At 45.3% G+C, this 13,817-nt stretch overlaps 1 pseudogene; it reads right to left on the bottom strand.

Moving 5' to 3' along the window:
- Positions 1-744: 744 nt before the first annotated feature.
- On the bottom strand, positions 745-10,297 carry LOC118851410 (annotated as a pseudogene).
- Between the last annotated feature and the right edge of the window lie 3,520 nt (positions 10,298-13,817).

Below are 13,817 nucleotides of genomic sequence, written 5' to 3'. Positions count from 1 at the left end.
TCTGCCTACAGATAGCAGGGATATGTCTGGTCTGGGAAATGCATTGGCAGAGACAGCACCTGCATCTCCCAGAGGATACAGTGCTGGAAGAGATCTTGGGCACCTTCTTCAGGGGTCCTTCACCTGGGCTCTGTGAGCTCGAGTGTGTTAAAGATATTTTAATCACTTTTCCATATAACTTTTCTTTGCAGTCCTGTGCACTTTTACCTGTATTTATTTTATTTTTTTTTGAGGTGAGGGTAGGTCACCCCAAAACTCCCATTTCCAACTTTATTTACTATTCCTTAGTGTGTTTTCTGTACAGAAGAGGAAGAAGAGGGGAAAGGGACTCCCACACCAGGGGTTTGAAAAGACAGTAATAGTGTCCCAAATAAGGACTTGAAGATGAACACATCTTCAACAGTTTGAGAGGGATGGGGAGGGAGCCTTTGCTGTCAATTCAAGAGATAATCTGAGGCGGGAAGAAGCCTGAGGATGACAGGCTGCTCCTAGAAAGCTTGGCCAGGAGGCCTGACTTCTACTCTGATTGGCCCAGGTACCATAACCCCTGATTCTTGTCACAGTCCCTTCCAAATATCCCCCAGGAACACAGAGCAGCTCCCCACTACATGCACTCTGCCCATTCAAGTCCCCAAGGAGAGAAAAAATGCAGTTGCCCCATTTCAGAGGCTTACAGAGCCCCTCAAAAGGCTACTGAGAGTGAGTCTCCCATCCAGTCCTTTCCCTTGGCCTGGCCCTTTGAAGCTAGAGGGCCAATGTGTCCTTAATGAGCCTCTGCATGGTGGTGGTGACCGAGGTACCTGAGGCATCTGTGATCTGGAAGGAGATCTTGTAGAGGTAGGGCTGTACATCCCGAAGCCCTGTGTCAAACATGTCCACCTCAGACTGTGTGGGCATCTTGGGCAGGTACTCATGCTGGTTCATCACCTCTATGATGTTGATGACCTTCTCACAGAGCTTCTCTCCCACCTTCTCTCGGCAGATGTGCCACTCCTGCTCCATGGCCAAGGCCACCACGTGGACCTTGACTGTCCATACCTCCCATGGGATGCATTCATCAGAAAATGGCCACCATGACTTCTTCTTCTGGTAGAACTCCAAGGACATATGCCCTAGTCCATCACTGCCCGAGTTCCAAAGGGCATCTTTGAACTCCCCGACGACCTTTTGCAGGGCCCAGTCCAGCTCCTCAGAGGAGACACGCACGTAGGTGAAGTCGATGAAGTCACAGTCAATGTCCTGGGTGCCTATGGTGCCGGTGGAGTAAGTGCCCTCCTTCTTGTAGTGGAACTTGCTGGTGCTCCGGTGCAGAAGCACAGTGTGCAGTACAGCCAGCAGGGCCTCCTCCACCTGCCACCCCTCCACGGACACCTCCAGGACCTCAGCCTGGCAATTCATCCCCTGGCCGCTGGCTGCTCCCATCAACCTGCAGGGGGTTGTCTGGCTCCCTCTGGACAAGACCATCCACTGCCTTTTACCTGCATTTAGAAGCAGGACTCTGAGAAGGGGTCTGTAGGCTTTGTGAGCCTTTGGAAGGGATGCCAAAGGGACATAGAACAGAACCCCTGTTCTAGACTAGCTGTCTCCTATTACAGGTGAGGAAATGGAGCCCAGGTGGGCAAGTGGATTGCCCCAAAGTGTCACCCAGGTAAGAAGGGGCAGATGCAACATTTGAACCCAAGCCCTTTGACTCAGACTCCCGCTCTTTCTGTTGCTCCCCACTCCGTTCTCTGGACTGCTTGATGTACACCATGATTTCCTTTGATTTCATGTGGCCACAAAGCCTGAAGAGCTAAGTACAGAGGACAAATGCTGGCTTGGAGAGGAGAGAGAGTGGAAGCAGGGTGAACAGTAATAAGGCTGGATGTGTGGCCCCAAGTAAGGCTTCTCCAAGCCTCAGCTTTCTTATCTGTAAAATGAGAATCACAGCATTTCCATCCCAGGGCAACTGTTGTGGAAGCATCTTGAAAACCTGATGGTAGAAATGGGAGGTCTTAATAGTTTGAGGAGAGCTAGTAGGGCAATGAATTAAGATATTTGTTTAGAGTGGAGGGCAGATAGAAGAGCTAGAGAGGGAGAGTGGACAGGATTGGCAAAAGAGTGTGGGTGTGGCAACTGGGAGGGGAGGGTCCAAGGTAACTGATGTTCCATCCCTTGGGGGACTGGGAGGATGGTAGTGGTATCAACAGAAATGGGGGAAGAGCTTATATTCAAGAAGAAGGGGCAGGGACTAATTTTCCTTTGTTTTGTTTTTAAATCCCCAGTGTCTCAGCCTTGTTTATGGGATGCACTTAATGATTCCTTTGTTGGTTTGACTGGTAGAAGGGTGGGTTTATGGGATCATCCGTTTGTTGCTTGTTTTGGGGAGGGGCTTATACATGTACATATTAGGTGTATTTCCATATTAGTCATGTTGTAAAAGAAGAATCAGAACAAAAGGGAAAAAAACAAGAGAAAGAAAAAAAACAAAAAAAAATAACAAAAAAGGTGAAAATAGTCTGCTTCGATATGCATTCAGACTCCATAGTTCTTTCTCTGGATGTGGATAGCATTTTCCATCATGAATCTTTCAGAATTGTCTTGGATCATTGTGTTGCTGAGAAGAGCCCAGTCCATCATAGCTGAATATTGCATACTGTGGCTGTTACTGTGTACAATGTTTTCCCGATTCTGCTCACTTCACTCAGCATCAGTTCATATAAGTGTTTCTAGGCTTTCCTGAAATCTGCCTGTTCATTATCTCTTATAGCACAATAATATTCCATTATATTCATATGCCACAACTTGTTCAGCCATTCCACAATGGATGGGCATCCCATCAATTTCCAGTTCTTGGCCACCACAAAGAGAGCTGCTATAAATATTTGTGTACATGTGGGGCCTTTCCCCTTTTCAATGACCCCTTTGGGATATAGACCTAGTAGTGGTTATTGTTGCATCAAAGGGTATGCACTGTTTTACAGCCCTTTGGGCATAGTTCCAAATTGCTCTCCAGGATGGTTGGATCAGTTCACAACTCCACCAACAAAGCATTAGTGTTCCAATTTTGGGATCATCCATTTAGAGCTGAAAGGAATCTTAGAGGTGATTGAATCCAATCTGGTAATTTTACAAATGATGAAATAGAGGCCAGAAGAGGGAAATTTATTCAGACCAGATCACAAGGAGCAGAGCTCAGATCCATGGCCTCTGACCCTGATGCTGAATTGGACTAAGTGGGAGAGGGTGATGAGCTTGGCTTTGGATGTGTTGAGTTTGGGCATTGGATGTGCCATCCAGATGAGTCCAAGGCAGACACTCAGAAAATGACTCATGTCAGCTCTGAAGGAGCTCTTTCTCTCTTGCTGAAGAGATGTGGCAGCTGGTCCTACAGAAGCTTGAAGACAGGGATAGCTTGGAGAGCATGGAGAATGATGATCCCACTTCATATGGCACCTCCTGGCTGGAGGACTGTGTTCACTTCTGGGCCCCACGTTCTAGGCAGGTCATCGACACCCTCCAGAGGCTGGTGGCAAGACTGGTGCCTACATCATCTGCTTCATGGGAAACTGAAGGAGGTGGCATGGTGCTCTGGTGCCCTCTTTGTGGTCCTCTGTTCCCTTTTGGGGCCACCACAGAGGCTTTAATCTTCTCCCACCAGTCCTTTCCAGTAAGTCTTGCTCTCCCACTAGCTATCAGTGGGTTTCACTCTTCCCAGGACTGTTTGCATTCATATAGGGGGCTTTTCTGTCTCTCCCTTTCTCCCCCAACTCTTAGTAAGGTAGTGAGTTCCTCATCTCTGGAAATGTCTAGTCAGAATCTGGATGACTGGGATAAGAGAGGAATATATTGAGAGAGGGAGAAAGGGAGAGATAGAATGGGGTAAATTATATCGCATAAAAGTGACAAGAAAAAGTGGTTCTGTAGGAAGGGAAGAGGGGGCAGGTGAGGGGGAATGACTAAATCTTGCTCTCATTGGATTTGACCTAAGGAGGGAATACCATACATACTCAATTGAGTATCTTACCCCACAGGAAAGAAGGAGGAAGAAGATAAAAAAGGGAGGATGATAGAAGAGAGGGCAGATGGGGGGAGGAGGTAATCAAAAACAAACACTTTCAAAAAGGGACAAGGTCAAGGGAGAAAATTCAATAAAGGGGGGATAGGTTAGGAAGGAGCAAAACATAGTTAATCTTTCACAACATGAGTATTGTGGAAGGGTTATACATAATGATACTCATGTGGCCTATGTTGAATTGCTTGACTTCTTAGGGAGGGTGGGTGGGGAGGGAAGAGGGGAGAGAATTTGGAACTCAAAGTTTTAAAAACAGACGTTCAGAAACAACAACAACAAAAATTTTTTTGCATGCAACTAGGAAATAAGATACACAGGCAATGGGGCATAGAAATTTATCTTGCCCTACAAGAGAAGAAGGGAAAGGGGGATGGGAGGGGAGTGGAGTGACAGATGGGAGGGCTGACTGGGGAACGGGGCAATGAGAATATACGCCATCTTGGAGTGGGGGGAGGGTAGAAATGGGGAAAAAATTTGTAATTCAAACTTTTGTGAAAATCAATGCTGAAAACTAGATATATTAAATAAATTAAAAAAAAGCAGAAAAAAAGAGTTTCCATGGGGAGGAATATAAATACATTAGATAAGAAAAAAAAATTAGGTTGGAGCAAGTGGAAGCCAGTGACTTGATGAGAAATCAAGATATTATAAAACAGAACCAAAGGAATGAAAAAATGGAAGACAATGTGAAATATCTCATTGGAAAAACCACTGACCTGGAGAATAGATCCAGGAGAGATAATTTAAAAATTATTGAACTACCTGAAAGCCATGATCAAAAAAGAGCCTAGATATCATCTTTCAAGAAATTATCAAGGAGAGCTGCCCTGATATTCTAGAACCAGAGGGTAAAATAGAAATTGAAAGAATCCACCAATCACCTTTTGAAAAAGATCCCAAAAAGAAAACTCCTAGGAATATTGTCACCAAATTCCAGAGCTCCCAGATGAAGGAGAAAATATTGCAAGCAGCCAGAAAGAAACAATTTGAATATTGTGGAAAAATAATCAGGATAACACAAGATCTAACAGCTTCTACATTAAAGGATCAAAGGGCTTGGAATATGATATTCCAGAGGTCAATGGAGCTAGGATTAAAATCAAGAATCACCTGCCCAGCAAAACTGAGTATAATGCTCCAAGGCAAAATATGGATTCTCAATAAAATAGAGGACGTTCAAGCTTTCTCAATGAAAAGACCAGAGCTGAGTAGAAAATATGACTTTCCAACACAAGAATCAAGAGAAGCATGAAAAGGTAAACAAGAAAGAGAATTCATAAGGGACTTACTAAAGTTGAACTGTTTTGTTTACATTCATACATGGAAAGATGATCTGTGTAATTCATGAGACTTTTCTCAGTATTAGGGTAGTTGATGGGAATATACATACATACATACATACATATATATCTATATCTATATCTATATACATATAGACAGAGGGTGAGTTCAATATGAAGGGATGATATCTAAAAAAATAAAATAAAATTAAGGGATGAGAGAGGAATATATTGAGAGAGGGAGAAAGGGAGAGATCGAATGGGGTAAATTATCTCACATAAAAGTGGCAAGAAAAAGCAGTTCTGTTGGAAGGGAAGAGTGGGCAGGTGAGGGGGAATGAGTGAATCTTGCTCTCATTGGATTTGACTTGAGGAGGGAATAACATACCCACCCAATTGGGTATCTTACTCCACAGGAAAGTAAGAGGAAGGCGATAAAAGAGGGGGGGTGATAGAAGGGAGGGCAGATGGGGGAGGAGGTAATCAAAAGCAAACACTTTTGAAAAGGGACAGGGTCAAGGGAGAAAATTGAATAAAGGGAGATGAGATAGGATGGAAGGAAATATAGTTAGTCTTTGACAACATGAGTATTGTGGAAGTGTTTTACATAATGATGATACATGTGTAACCTATGTTGAATTGCTTGCCTTCCTAGGAAGAGTAGATGGGAAGGGAAGAGGGGAGAGAATTTGGAAGTCAAACTTTTAAAAGCAGAGGCTCAAAAAAAGTTACTTTTGCATGCAGCTGGGAAACAAGATATATAGGGAATGGGTCATAGAAATCTATGCTGCCCTACAAGAAAATAAGGGGGAAGGGGATTGAGAGGAAGTAGGGTGACAGAAGGGAGGGTTGACTGGGGAAAGAGGCAATCAGAATATATGTCATCTTGGAATGGGGAGAGGTAGAAATGGGGAGAAAATTTGTAACTCAAAATCTTGTGGAAATCAGTGTTGAAAACTAAAATATTAAATAAAAATGATAAAATTAAAAAAAAAGAATCTGGATGACCCATCTTTCACAGATGTTAGAGGTGATTCCTGCATGATGTGGGAGGTTAGAATTACTAATCTGTGAGGTCCCTACCAACTCTAAGATCCTGGGATTCCATACCAATTGTCGACAGCCACCTACTCTGCCTCCTTGTAGGGCTGCCCCTCCACCCTGATACCAATGGTGAGATCTCTCTTTTGCACTGTCACATTTTGGCACCCCTCAGATACAGCTACGAAGTTCTGTGATTGGGGCATAATTAGTCGATGGCTGTACATTATTTTTCTTTTGAAATTCTTTCTGAAATCTCACAACCTGCTGAGCTTCATTTGGATTTTCACCCCTTTTGATCTTTCCCTCCATAGCATTAATTCCCAGGCAGGCTGGTTGGGGAGCAACATGCCCCAGCCTCTTCCCAGGAAGTGGATGCTGGGGCTGGAAATGGCTCATCTCCTCCTCTCTGACATTTGTACCACAGGAGTGGCGGGGGGAGCTATGTGTGTCAGAATCTTGAGTTTGTTTTTCTCATTTTAAGACTACAGGAAGCTCAGGCTCTGGGACAGCAGAAAATCAGAGAGAAATTAATTGGCCAAGTGGAATGAGGGGGGACTGGGCTTCAGTGGGTGGGGGAGTAGGAGCCAGGGTTTAATTGGTTACATGTGACCTCTTCCTTTTTTCCCACTTTTAACATTTTCAGCCACATCAATATTAATTATTTGCATCCCCTCTGACCTTGTAAAGGGCATGGCTGTTTTTCACAGGCATACAGAAGATAAGGCTTCTTTTCTTCTTAAAGAAAATAATGACTGCATTTTTATTGTCTGATATAGTGACATTTCAGAGAATCCAAGAATCTCTGAGCTGGAAGATACCTCAGTGGGGATCAAGGCCCACCTGGCTCCCTAATTCAGGTATTCCCTTGGTGGCATCCTGGACAGATGTTCATTCTGCCTCTGCTCAAACCCTTCCAGTGTCCAGGAGCTCAGTCTTTGTCTAGGGCAGCCTGTCCTATGACTGGATGGTTATGAGTTTCCAGAAATTCCTCCTCATATTGAATCAAAATCTTGTGGCTTCCACCCTGTACTGTGGTCTTGCCTTCTGGAGCCCCGGAGGAGTGAAAATCCTTTAGTGCTCTGAAAACCCTGTTGGCCTCTCTGGAGTCTGCACTCACAAAAGTCCTTTGGTTTGAATTCACATAAGCTTTCTCATCTGCCTTTGCTTCCTCCATCCTGTATTTAAAGCAGCAGATTTTGGGAATTCACCTGCAGGACTTTACATTTCTTTCTGTTGAATTTAACTGTTTTAGTCTCAACTTATATCACTCGAGCCTCTTGTGGTCTATTTGGATTATGACTGTCAGCGAATGTCATCATTATCCATGTGGTGCAGTGTCCCTCCTTTGACTTGGGGACTTGCACCAACAAACACCACGTATGTGACTATGGGCAAATCACATCCATGATCCTTCAACAACACTGCCAATCTCCCAGGGTTATTAGGAGAGAAGTTCTGTGCAGGCTTTAAAACTTCTGGCCTTTCAGCTATTGACACCATTGTGTCACATGCAAAGTTGGTAAGCGCATCATGATAGTATCAGAGATACTGCTCCTGGAAAGGAGCTTCGAAGGCATCTCGGCCAAGCCACTTCTTTTATACAGGAGGAGATTGAGGCCCAGAAAGGTGAAGGACTTGCCCAGGGTCCCACAGCTGGCCAGTGTCAGGGGATTCTAAGGCAGGATCTCTGATCCCAAGACTCAGTGTGTTTGCCCATGCATTATCTCATGCCATTGGTGGCCCTACCAGGCATGCAACTTCAACTTTTCAAGAGTCAGTCACAGGTTTCATTAGTTTGGTTAATGCAGACCTCCAACTGTCTCTGGTTAGCCAAGCTATTAATGGAAATACTGCCCAGGTAGCTCCAAGATTCTTCACCTGGAACTTCTCCTTGGGCTTGACCTCCACCCATGAATGCTGATTGACTCCATAAGTTTGGAGGACTCTCTCTCCCCACCCACCCCTCCTGCAATATCGGTTTTGCCTTTGTATGCTTCCCTCCCATAGAATGTAAGTTTCTTGAGAGGGAGAGCCTGCTTCATTTTTGTCTATGGATGTGCCTGGCACACAGCAGGCACTGATAAAAGCTAATTGGATGAAATCTGATTGAACTAATCACATTCCATTGATCCACTCATTCAAACAATGATGAATCTACCCAGCAAAACTCTTACCTCCTAGTGCACATTGGATCTCCATTGTGTCCACAGGGATAACCCTGAAAAACTAAGCGCCTTGTGGAGATGAAGGTCTATTTACTGAATCTCTGTATTCCCCTGTTCATTCCCCTATTCTTGCAGTCTGATAACCTGATCATAAAAGGAAATGAGGTTGGTTTAATAGGACTTGTTTTTAGTGAACCCATGCTGGCTACTAGTGGCGCTACTTCCCTTTCTAAATGGACATCAACCATCCCTTTAATAATCTTCTCTAGGGTGCTCTTTTAATAGTCTGGATCAGGTCTATCTTGTTTAGGTCAATTTTTGTGATTGCTCATGGAAAAATGCATACAATTTTATTAACATGCTAACTGATTTTAATCATCTCATAAAAATAATGCAGCATACTTCACAATTTACGACTTCTGCAAATGACCACCACTACCATCATCACACTGGTAACATGTTGGCTGGGATCGTCTTTTGGTCCAAAGTTTCTCTTTTACTTGGAGCCTTTGACCCTGCTGCTCTGATGCTTTTGCATCTCCTTATCTTCATTTGGGCCTAATTGAAAGCAGCTGCTATTCTCCAACTACCTTATTTGTGTGGTTTCTTTTCTCCTTCTCACCCTGAAGATCATCTTCCTTGCTAAAGAAAACGGAAGCCAAATGTTATATAAGTGGTTCTGCCCTCTCTGTCACTTATGGTCATAAGGCCATCCATCTGTCTATCCATCTCAAGGAGAGGGGGGAGAAAGGGAGAACAGAAGTGGATGTTTGGAATTGCATAGGTCATCACAGACTTTAATGGATGGAAGGAACATAAGGGAATTTTCACCAGGGCATTAAGGATTAACAGAAGAAGAAATGCAAACTCATCAAGAAGGGATTTGGGCAACATCACACAGATAGGAAGGAGCAGAGTAGAGATTTGAACTCAGGTCTTCTACTTGTGAACCTAGGACTTTTGCCCTCTACCACAAGTTAGTTATCCCATCTTTCTGTCCCTAGTACATTGTCTTCTACTCCTGTTTCTGAGGCTATTTCCTCCCTTCCTTCCTGTGGGTCATTTTGCTGAGGGGAAGACAGTGATAGAAGGGCTCCTTAAACCGTGTCAGCTTCCTCCATCAGTAGGAGGACCATCAGCCACTCTCAGGTTGTGGCAGGTACCCTCAAAGGTGTCTTGGTTTAATGTGACTTAGAAGCAAGGCAGATTAATCAGTTAGCCCAAGACTTGGCTAATTAGTGCAGAAGTGTTATCAAATACCCATTTGTGAGTTTTCCAAGCATTGGCTGATGAGCCCTGCTTGTGAGACTGGGGAGGTGATTATCAGAGCAGACCCTGTGATTCCCTATCCAATGGGCGTCCACAGGAATAGTTAGAACCTTCTCACTAGACACTACAGAGGTCCTTCCCAAGGATCTCATTCCTCACCAATTCTGGGTTTTGGAAATTTAGAAAGAGCAATACAGGTATTGTGCTCTCTGAGCACCATTTTGGTGGGGGCCCTTGGCCAGATATGGTGAGCCCCCAGATGTGTGGATGTCTCTTCCAAGATGCCTCCCCTGATAGTCCCAGTAAAAATCAAGCTTTCCCCTCAGATTTTTTCTTCTCTGTCTTGCCACAGTCTTCCCTGTATTGTATAGGTTTGTATACATTTTATATACCCCATGCCCATATCTCACATTAGACTGTAAGCTTGACCCAGAGGACCTGAGTTCAAATCAGTGACTTTGGGGAGAGCCTGTCCTTTTTATCATTTTTGTACCTCTGTGTCTCACACAGAATAACAAACGTTTGTTGCACAGAGTGGGATTGACTCCAGAGGGGCTGCTTTTCAAGTTGGGAAGACCAGGCTGTAGGGTACAAAGATGATGATGGTACCAGGGCAGGCCATGCTGGGAGGGAGAGGCCTAGGCCTCAGGGGCTTCTGGAAGGAGGTCAGAAGAAGGACAGATCCCTAGTGGGTGGGGGGAGTCAAGGAAGGAAGAGGAGGCTCAACAGAATGGGTAAAGAGAGCCTGAGGTATGGAATGGGAAGAGACTGAGGTATAGTGTTAGAAAAGTCTTACTTTGAATCTATGCTCTTCACTGAGAACCATTGGCATAATGGAAGTTCCTTGAAGGAAGGGACTGTCTTCCTTTTCCCTTTGTATCCCCAGGTATAGTACAGTGCCTGGCACATAGTAGCTGCTTGCAGATCAATTGTGTTTTCTTGGGCAGGTTGGTTGGAGCGTGTGCCCTCCAGAGCAGGGGTTGTTCCCCTTGTTTGTGTCTTGAACCCCTTTGGCAGGGGCAGCTCCTTTCAGGATCATGTTCTTAGATACCTAAAAGATGATGCAAAGGATAAAGGAAACTGATTATACTGAAATAGAGTCACCAAAATATGTGTAAAAACAAGTTTTTAGAGGCCCAAAGGAAGCTTCCCCTTCCCGCCCCAGGATCCTCCAGCTCTTAGCCCAGGATCCAGTGGCTCTTCCAGATCCAAGCAAAGATTCATTTTCAAATTCTCTGCTACTCAGTGGTTTTTTTTAACCTGACTGGTTTCAACAGTATGGGGAACTCTAGCTGAGGAAACTCTCTACAAAGCAGACCAGCAACATCTGTGATTCATCATCTGTAGGTATCTGGGTGGCACAGTGGCTAGAGTGCTGGGCCTGGAGTTGGGAAGACCCAAGTCCAAATCTAACCTTAAACACTTGTTAGCTGTGTGCTCCTGGACAAGTCACTTAACGTCTGCCTCAGTTTCCTCCTTTGTTAAGTGGAGACAGTAAAAGTACATACCTCTGATGGTTGTCATGAGAGCCAAATGAGATGATACATTTTTGTATCATCTTTGAAACCTAAAGCACTTTATAAATGCTTACTGCTATTCGTATTTATAACCTCAGAGAGCTGCTTGGGGGCACTGTGAGGTTGTAGGAAAAATGGGGTAAGCCTCAGACCCAGGGCCTCCTGACCCAGAGGCCGCCCTGCCTCTGTCTGGTCAATGATGGCTCCTGTTGCCTTCCCTCTTAGCACGTGTGATCTCACTGGACCCTCACAAGTAGCCCTGTGAGAAAGGCTGGACGAGTTATTATTATACCTGTTTTAGAGACGAGGGAATTGGATCTCAAGGAGGTGAAGGGACCCCCAGGAGGTCAAGGGAGCTCAGGGCAGAAGCGTGACTGTATCCTGGGCTTTCTGGTCTTTCCCCTCTTTGGACATGCACACACACACACACACACAGAGTATACATATGCACAATGCACATGCACATACACATACACACACACATATGCATACACACATATGAAGCCCGGGGCTCTGTTTGATTCTTTTGTCAAGTGTAGCACAGTTCAGTTAACCTTCCTTCTCAAATGAGTTTATGAGCTGGTCAATTTTGAATTCATAATTAAGAGAGCTTGACAGCAATCAGAGTCGACTGGCTTGCGCTAGAGAGTTGGGCCAGTTAATTACCGAGTTCGTAGACTGTCAGAAGGAGTGTGTAGAGTGTTTGAAGTGGGAAGGGAATTCTCCAGGAAGATGCAGCTGAAAATGTATCTGTCAATACCTATTTTGCAGCGTGCAGCTACGCCCACCAGCCATTGCAGAGATGAAAGAAAAAACCATTTTCTTGTTTCCCACCCTTTAAATGAAGTTTCTTTCTCGAGTTCCTCAGCAGCAACTTTGCACCAATTGTGGTGCCCCAGGAACCTTAGCTGTACCATCTTCATTTAATTGAAGGAAAACTTCAGGAAAATCTAGTTCAAAGACTCTCTCCTCTGGGAGCTCATTGGGATTGGAAAAAGGAGCCCAGGAAGTTTGCTGAGTCCAGAATGATGCCATGTTGGTGCCAGGTAAAAAAAAGACACAGTTTGAGTGATGGTTGGTGAATTTCTTTGCTAGGAAAGGGCTGGGAGCAGCCAAGCAATGCCACCTCCTTCAGAAAGCCATTGGAAGAGGGCTGCCATGCCCCGCCTCCCCCCAGGGAGAAGCAAGTGGTCTTGGTTCTGCTGAATCACATGGCAGTTGGAGCTGTTCTGCTGGCCTTGACCTTGTGTCACTTCCTCAATCTGTGCCTTGGTTTCATGGTAGGTAAAAAGAGATCAGACTGGGTAATCTCTAAGGGCCTCCCAGCTCTTCCATCCCCTGTTCTCAGGCCCCTCCCAGCTCGGCCATCCCCTGTTCTGGCTTTTTCATGGCTCCTCCTGGGCCTTGTCGAGAGCTCTGTCTCCCTCCCATAGCCTTTTTAGCTGTAGAAACAAAGTGTTTTTTTCCCTCTTCAAAGCTTGGAGACATTTGGCAGCATCAGACTCTGCCCCTTCCTCAAAGCCCAGCTCCAAGGCAGCCTCCTCCATGACATCTTCCTTCTTGGATCCCATCACACAGAGGAAAGAGGCATTAGAGGTCATCGGTTCAACTCCTTCTGTGGAATAGCTTACCTGCCTGCCCCCACCCCCACCCTTGTGGTTCCAGTTCCTAGCTCATAGTAGGTCCTTAAGAGAGGCTCATTTGATCAGTTCTCTCCATTAACTTCATGACTACTACCCTCACACGTGTCACACATGCTGTGTAGCTACTTGTCTGTGTCCTTTCCTCCTTCCTGCCCCCCACCTCCCTCATTATTAGCTCCTTGAAGGCAGCCATTGTTGCCTTTCACCATATTATCCTGCCTGTCTTGTACACAGCAGGTGTATAACAAATGCTTGTTGAATTAAACTTGAGCCCTTCAAGTTAGAAATTAGAAAGGGCAGGGAGGGAGAAGCACCGACCCAAGACCACACAGCTAGCCAATGGTCAAGGCTGGATTTGAACTTTTCACTCTGACTGTAGCCTTTGATTGCTTTTGCCCCCGGAAGGCTCCTCTGCATCTCAGTGATGCTTGGTGTGTGTGTGTGTGTGTGTGTGTGTGTGTGTGTGTGTGTGTGTGTATGAGAGAGAGAGAGCGAGAGAGAGAGCGAGTGCTTGCTGGCTAGGAGATCTGACCTTGAGCTGGAAGGCACCTCCAAGGCCGTTGGGTCCTACTTCTCATTTTAAAGATGAGGAAACTGAGGCCTGGGGGGGAGAGTCACTTGTAACTAGAAGAGTCAAGTTTCCAAGCTGGGTCATCGGACTTCAAATCCAGGGCTCTTTCCACTGCCTTGGCTTGATTTTTCAATGAGGAAATATCTGCCTTTGGGAGGCAGTGGCCAGGGCCTGCCAACCAACCCACTAATCAACTCCAGGTCATTACCAGTCCTTCGGGGGAGGGCGATTGTCTATTAACTCTGGCTCCTGATTGATTGAGACGCTTTCTGCA

Source organism: Trichosurus vulpecula, chromosome 5, assembly GCF_011100635.1.
Source record: "Trichosurus vulpecula isolate mTriVul1 chromosome 5, mTriVul1.pri, whole genome shotgun sequence".
NCBI classification, from domain to species: domain Eukaryota; kingdom Metazoa; phylum Chordata; class Mammalia; order Diprotodontia; family Phalangeridae; genus Trichosurus; species Trichosurus vulpecula.
Note: the sequence above shows the minus strand (reverse complement) of the source record. Positions and strands in the feature narration are given on the sequence as shown.